Raw genomic sequence first — 7,942 nt, 5'->3', positions numbered from 1 at the left:
CCCAAGGGCAGATTCTATTACTCAACTGAGAGCAACCCAAGGGCAGATTGCATTACTCATCTTTGTTTATTCTTCAGAGCATTGTACACAGCCTATATACTATTATGTTAGTTATTTAATTTGATTATATTCAATCAGTAAATATTTTGAATGAGTAATAGAAATGAATGAAATAAAACACTGCAGGAATTTTAGGGATAATTTCAAAGACCTTAAGATGCATTACACACACCGATTTTCTCTGACTCATCAGTCCTTTTATATTCTGCAACAATCATGCGGATACCTGAGTTTCTAACTGTCCCTTCTGCCCCCTCCTGATCAAAATCTTTTATTATAATCAGAAAGCATATGAAGAACTAAGAAACTCAGAGAAAACAATCACTGACAACTATTTGGTAGTGTGAGTGTTTATCAGGTGCCAACTGGAACATTTCTTTTCATCTTTGGGTTGCTCCGCAGATTGTTGTTCTCTACAGCTGCTAAAGTCCAACTGGAATCATTTTTCCCAGTCACACAGGCAAAGTCAACATTACTGAGGACTGTGAGAGCTCAGCAGTCAAGAAAACCCTGACGAAGAAAGGTCAACACAAGAGAACACCCATATTCCATGTGATACACGCCCAATCAAAAATCTGTTGCATGTGAGCATAGAGATTTGCCTTTAAGCTAGAAAACTTACTTCACTTTCTCTTTTTAAGATTCTTGATCTTATCAATAGATAAGAAGCTAAAAGAAAGTATCACAGTTTCATATTACATAACTTCTAGAAAATGATTGAACTGTTATGAAGCCATTGCCCTAGTGATTTTAAATCGCTCCACTCAACTGAATTATTTAGACATTTCTTCTCTTGTCCTGTGATTCTCTCCTTCACCTTCCTGAACACTTGCTACTTGTTAATGCTCATACCTGTGTAACTCCTAAGGCCTCTTTTCTCTTCCCTTTTTCCTAAGAATACAACAAACCCTTGTAGACGGAGCCTACTCATGAGGTGCTGTAGCTTTACCTGGGCCCTTACTTCTGCTTCTTCCATCAACTCTTGTCAACTTTCTTGTAAATTCCACACAGCAATTGTCTTTTATGCCTGAACTATCTCCTGAATCCCGAAGTCACATTTTCTGCTACTTACTAAACTCTTTTACTTGGTTTCCAAGGAGAAATATTCCTTATATGTGTCAAGTCACAAACCAAAGAGAAACAATGTATTGTTTTTTCTTTTGCCCTTCTTTCCCATTCTATGAACTGAGGTCAGCTCTGTAGGATTGGAACTCCAGAATTATGCTGACCCCTTTTCTTCCTCTCTGCTCTTACATTCTAGTCACTTTCCAATTCCTCTAGAGTCTCTGCCAAATGTCCTTGGGTATCCATCCTCCCCAGTGATGTTCATTTCCTTCCTGACTTTGGATTAAATCATTGTTCTAGGCTTCTATTGCATCTAAGGGGTTCTGGTGTCTATGTCACTATACTTATATGTGGCTTCCATTTTGTCTTAAATTTCTTGACATGGGTACTTAATGATGTTATTTTCTGCTTAAAAAATTAAAAACTTCAGTGTGTTTCCATAGCTAAGTCCAAGACCCTGAATCTGACACTCAATGATTTCCAGGATTCTTCCTTAAAAGAGCCTTTTTTCCTTACCCTCCATTGTTTTTTATATATGTCCTGTGTCATAAACAATGTGGACTATAGGCAGGTGCCTAATTTTTCCCCCAACTTTCCCATCGCTGTTCCGTGGTTAATGCTGTTCTCTTTACCAGACATGTCCTCCCCTTCCTTCTTCCTTCATATCAACCTGCTGAGGTCTTACATAACCTCTAAAAATGCCTCATTTTTCTAAGGTCTTTAGTGACAGTACAGATGGGTAGACTGTCACCCTTCTCTGAAATTCATTACTCCATTAAGGGCATGTCTGAAGTGATACTCGCTCATTTGAACACGTATTTACTGATGCTCACTTCGTATAAATTTCTGTGCTTTTATTCCTTATATTGTACTTGTATTGCATTTGTGTTGTACTTGTGTTGGCCTTTTCTCAGCTCTTTGAAGGTTTGTACTAGGTTTTACTCATCTTTTAGTGTTGATGTTATAGCCTTTATCATAGTGGATTTTGCACTATAGTTATTGCAGGTCTTGCCTCTCAAGGGTAGTGTTTATCTTGACATCCCTCATGATTGCATGGTGCTTACCTTGACCACTGTGTCCAACAATCATTTTCATCACAATTACTCCAGTCCTTTCTATAAAGCACTTCACTCAAGTCTCACACCACATTCAGAGCCCCGCGATTTGCGTGAATCTGGAATCATGCATTCTGCCGTCTGTATCTTTCCTTTAAAGTCTTGCTGGCTGTAAAGGAGCCGAAACATAATAATGGGTTAATATGTTACTTCTCCACAAGTAAAAACTGTTGGTATTCAACAGTACTTTGGGTAGATAAGGAGTGACTCGCCTCTAGAGAATTTCTGAGTGGCATGCTGATATGGGTGATATTTTTGGGCTGGTACAATTTTCAGTACCCCATAAATCACATCCCACAAGTGGCTGACAAGTTTATCTGTGTCTGGGAGAGGACATGGACTAGTCATGTAAACACGCACCTACAGGCACTCACTCACAAATGTACCATGGCCCTCTGATCATTTGATTGCAAGATTCCAAAGAACAATAGGAATAAGAGCTAAAGGGCTCACCTGCCTTCGGTTCCACAGGGAGCTGATAAGGGCTCAGCAATTGCATGAGTCTTGATTCATACAAGATAATTTTTTTATTTCAAATCATATCCTCAATTTTGTCTTGTTATGAATGAAAACATTAATGGAAAATACAGAGAGGACTCAGAAAAGTAATCTCTAGCAAACAATTGGGATATTAATATCTTGAGACCCCCTTCATCTCTATCCTTAATTGTAAACTTACCTCTGTCTTCAGATTATACCCTAAGTTTTATAATTAAAAAGGAATTTTTAAAAAAATAATAGGGTCTTTAGCCTTGGGTTTTTAGCCCAATCTTTGGGGGGAAAGATTAGACCCTCAATATTGTATACTATGGAAGATTAAACTTTTTACTGCTTTAAGACCTGGTAGAATTCACTCACCCCCCAATAAAAAATGAAGACATATTGTATATTGTGGTGTAAATATAATTACATTAATATAATGTAAATATAAATGTATATTTCTCTTTCTCCTTCTCTTTTTACAACCCCTCCCCCCCCACACACACACTTACTGTTGGCAGTTAATACATTATGGAAGATAACCTTGGTGAGAGTAGTCAGCAAGTTAATTCAGAAAATACAGGCAAATTTTCCTTTAGAACTGTTGAAGACCATTTTGTATGAAAATGACATTGCAAGACATTGATTCAGTAGGCAGTTGGTGACAATCATAACTTTATAAAAGGTCAGATAAATCTGATAGGCTCACCTTGTTTTGCTATAGTCCTAAATCTTGGGTCAGTATTACTGAAATTAAAAATGTTGGGTTAGTGAGCCATAGACAGAAATTTATATGCAAATAATCACTTAGGTAAATGATTAAAAAATCTTTGTCTTAAGAATATTTCAAAGAGAGTCCGAAAAAAGAACTAAATGTCTCACTGAGAACAAGTACAAGAAAAAATGCTCCGTGATCAGGAATTAAATGGTATAACTAAATGCCAAGATTAAAAACAAACACACACACACACACGTACGTGGGTCTATATAGTTTTTATTTTAGTATGACTTTGGAAATATTGAGAAAAGTTTCAGCAGCATTACCAGATGCATCCTTATCAATATAAAGACAGTTTGTGTTTTTGTCGAAAACAAAACCAAATAAAACAAACATGAAATTACAGAAGAATACATATACACCCACAAATGAAAGAAAGGATTTCATTAAGACATAATTCCATGACCATCCAGATTTTATAAGATATTTGTATATCTTATGAAAAAAATGTATTCTTCACTACCTCTCCCTCCAAAGAAGAAAATGCATGAACTAAAATGTGAGTAAAATATAAAAAGAAAATGAAACAGAATCAAACAGATTAATTTATTCATTCACTCATTCACTTATTCAATAGATAGTTATTGAATATACGCTATGTACCTGGCACTTGATATTATTAATGTAGCACCTAACATGAATTCTAATAGTAAAGACTTCTTAACTGTTGTTTATTTTTTATTGAAGGAATGGTTTCCTTTGTGCAGTTCATATGTTTACATGATTGTAAATTCCATGAGAAAAGAAAGTATACTTTATATACCTCAAAATGCTGCTATTCTAGGGAATATATAAATATAAGATATGACTTTTTAAAGTAGTGTGAAATCAATTTGGATAGATAAGATTAGCACAAATACAAAAGAAAGAAAGAAAGAGAAAAAGAAAGAGAAAGAGAGAGAGGGTGGGAGGGATGGAGGAAGGAAGGAAGGAAGGGAGGAAGGAAGGAAGGAAAGAGAGAGAGAGAAGAGAAAGAAAAAGAAGGAAGGAATACAGACAGGAAGAGAAGGAGGAGAGAGGGAGGATTCCAAGAAATGAAATTTAAAGACTAAGATGTATAGTACAGATTCTACATGGGAGGGGGAATTTCAAAAAATAAGTTGGGATGTGAGTGGAGACTTGAAAATGAACTATGAAGTGGAAGGCATTCCAAAGTGGAAGACAATATATGTAACAGATATGGAAGGGGAAAAAAAAAAAACATTTGGGATACACTGAAAAATGATCTTTTTAAGGACTGGAGTGATAAGTTTGGAAAGAAAAAAAATGTGTTAGGACTTGAATGACAGTCTAAAACTTTGGATTTGTTCAAAAGGAGAGACAAATTGAACTTATTTGAGGAGAGAATCTTACCAAAACTTGCAAGCTAGATTTAAAAAGGAAAACCTTCTAGTTTGACATTGCCCTACTGGGAATGTTAGAAAATTAATGCTCAATGGCATTATAATACATTTTGTGAAAAATAAAATAATTTGGGCACACTGGGTTAGAAAAAGTTGGGCAGGTTTCTTTACTGCAGAACTTCTCAGAGCCCTTAATCTTCAAGTACACACTATTAAATCTCCAACCAGGGAAAATCTATGTATCATTTTGATACTTAATTGATCATGGGACACGGGAACGCACGCTGTGAAATGCTATTCTAGGTCTTCATTGAAACATTAAGATTCCAAAGATCTCACGATCATCTGGTGTGACCACCTGCTACAGTGTCAGGGCCAGATGGTCCTGCGAAATCCCCCGAGCATTTCAGACAGAAGACTTCATCCTCTCCAATGACAACTGTTCATTTATCTCCCAGGATGGCCCTTTCTGTCTTTACACAGCTCTAATATTAAGACAACCGTCTGTATGTTCTCTTTCTCTAATAATCACTCATAGTTCTAGTTCTACTAATATCTCTTTTTTTAGAAAAATGATTTGGTATCATAACATTAACATTCACATCATCTCATTTAAACTTCAGCTGGATAATTGCTAGCAAAATTGTCCCAAGCAATTAGTTTTGGCCAAATTAATGAGGTGTAGTATACTGGCCTAACAATACAGCATGAATAGTAGTTTTAACTAGGTCTTTGCCATAAATAAGAAGTTGGAACTTCCCGCCTGCAATTTTATCATTATATATTTAAGCACAGGCAGAAAGTTTATTTCTAATGACGGCTGAAAATTGAGCAATTCCAATTTCCAGATTGGGTCATGAAAAGTACTCTGATTTAGCAATAATTTTATCCCCAAAATAGACTCTGCTCCATGACATCCAACTGTAGTGTGGACAAAGTAGGTCATGGTGTACCTCCTTGCTGTCTGTGAGGTGGACCGCGGGATGCCAGGTCTCTGGAGGTCTCTGTCTTTGTATGTCACTTCTCTGGCCCGACGGGAGCTTCAGAGATAACCTGATTTCACTTCTTTTTGCTGGGAAAGATAGAATACTTATCCACTCCACGTACTTGAGGTTTCATTTCTGTTTAAGGATATTGCTTTGACACCTAGAGCACAGCGAAACTGTGATGGAACTAGGGACTATCCAAAAGAGTGCCTCAGAGAAATTGGCAAACATTAACCTCTTAAATGGGGTGCTTTTTGATAACACTATTTTGAATTATTTCATAAGTTTTCATAAAATATCACCGTGACTATCTCAAACGTGGATAAGTGTTTTATCATGCGATGATTACAATCTGTAAAAAAGATTTACTTTGTAACCAAGGGGTTATATCTATGGTTATATCTACAATTCATTTTAAGAATACCAGGATGAAGATAAAACAGAGGATATCAGCAATTACTTACCTGGAAATATCCATCCGAGTAAAAATATTTTAATACCAATTTTGTTCATAATATTTATTGATTCAGGTTACATGATTTTATATATTGTATGTATAACATATATGATTATAGATAATATCATCTACTATGCAGACAAAGAGAAAATGATGGTTTCACTTCGAGGATGAGGGAAATTTGAAAACCAGAAAATCCAAACTATTTGTGTGACTTCATTAAACACCAGAGGAAATTCCATAGGTAAAATAATAATGTCGGGTCTCAGCAGAGTGCCACATGTGGATGCACTATACCAATCTGTTTATTTGGATCTTAGTGATGTTTGTTTATTATCAAACACTCCTGCTTTTCTGAAAAATGGAAACTTTTTAAGTCATCATGAAAACAGCAAGAAGCCAAATAATTATTGTAATGATGGCGATCGTTGGAAATGCAATGGGCAATTTCTTAAGAAATCAAAGTCAAGAGTATTTTTTGGCCTGGTAGGCTAATGCTTTCTGCAACCATAAAATTTGGCTGCAACAGGGCAATACAATACTGGTGAGAAAACACTGGGATTATGACCACTTTTTTAAAGGAGAAACGAAGCAGCCAAAGGAACATAACCGATGCATGTAAAGCAGTGAATGTTTACCCCCATAACAGTTGAAGAATCGAAGTTATTCTGGATAGGAACTGCGGCCTGCAGATGGGAGTATGCCATTTGTGCTAATGTCCTCAGGCGCTGAAAGGCCTCACCTGGCAAGTGTCCGGAGGGCCGGCAGGCAACGCTGCCTGCACTCTTGGCAGTGATCTCCTGGGCTCACATTCACGGTGTGCAGCTCCTTCTCACCCTGCTTTGGAGGGGATGGGACCAGGAGGCATCGCGACACATGTCAAGACAAAATAAAACAAATGCCCTGCTTTTCTTCCTGATGTAGCTCCCATATCCACTATTAAATCCTAGAATTTATAATCTTAATGAGGGGTCCCAGGGCCTCGAGTTCTGGAAAGGAACGTTTTCCAGCAACTTTTCCTTTTCCCTTTCCTGGCCTCTCTCTTGGCTGACATAGTAACGGTTTATTTCCATGAGAGACTCTGAAAAGAACTTGACTTTAGAATATTAAGTTTGTTTTTCCTCCCGCTCTCCTTGGATTTCTTTTCTAAGAAAATAGAGAACAAAAAATATATGCTTGGTGCAAAGTCATTGTTTCCTTGAACCTAAAAGTCTTAAAAATCCACATGCTGGTCTGGAAGTTTGGGGAATGAGCAACCAATTTGATTTTTAAAATTTTTTCTTGCTTTAAGTTGTATTTTCTCTTCAATAGAATTAATCCTGCCACAGTTTCCCCCTTCATTGACTTGTGAACAACATGTGCCCCTTTCGAGTTCAAAGTCTCTGTTTCAGGGACAATGTTCTTTCTGTCAGTTGATAACAATCCATGGGTCACATTAACAATGTGCAGATCCAGAGGTTTAATCCCTTTGGAGTGAAATTATTTTGAATTTCATGCTTTTAATTGTGTTTTCAGAAACAACTTGAATTTTGGGGTTGTTTTTGTTTTTTCCTTCAATAAATAAGAGATCTTTGAGGGCAAGAGTGACTTTTGTTTTCACCGAAGATTGAAATCCTATTTGGTCGCTTCTTTTCCAGGAGTCAGATAAAGGTTATCTC

This window comes from Balaenoptera acutorostrata, chromosome 3 (assembly GCF_949987535.1).
Source record: "Balaenoptera acutorostrata chromosome 3, mBalAcu1.1, whole genome shotgun sequence".
Taxonomy (NCBI): Eukaryota; Metazoa; Chordata; class Mammalia; order Artiodactyla; family Balaenopteridae; genus Balaenoptera; species Balaenoptera acutorostrata.
The sequence above is the reverse complement of the archived record's forward strand: the minus strand, read 5'-3'. Positions refer to the sequence as shown.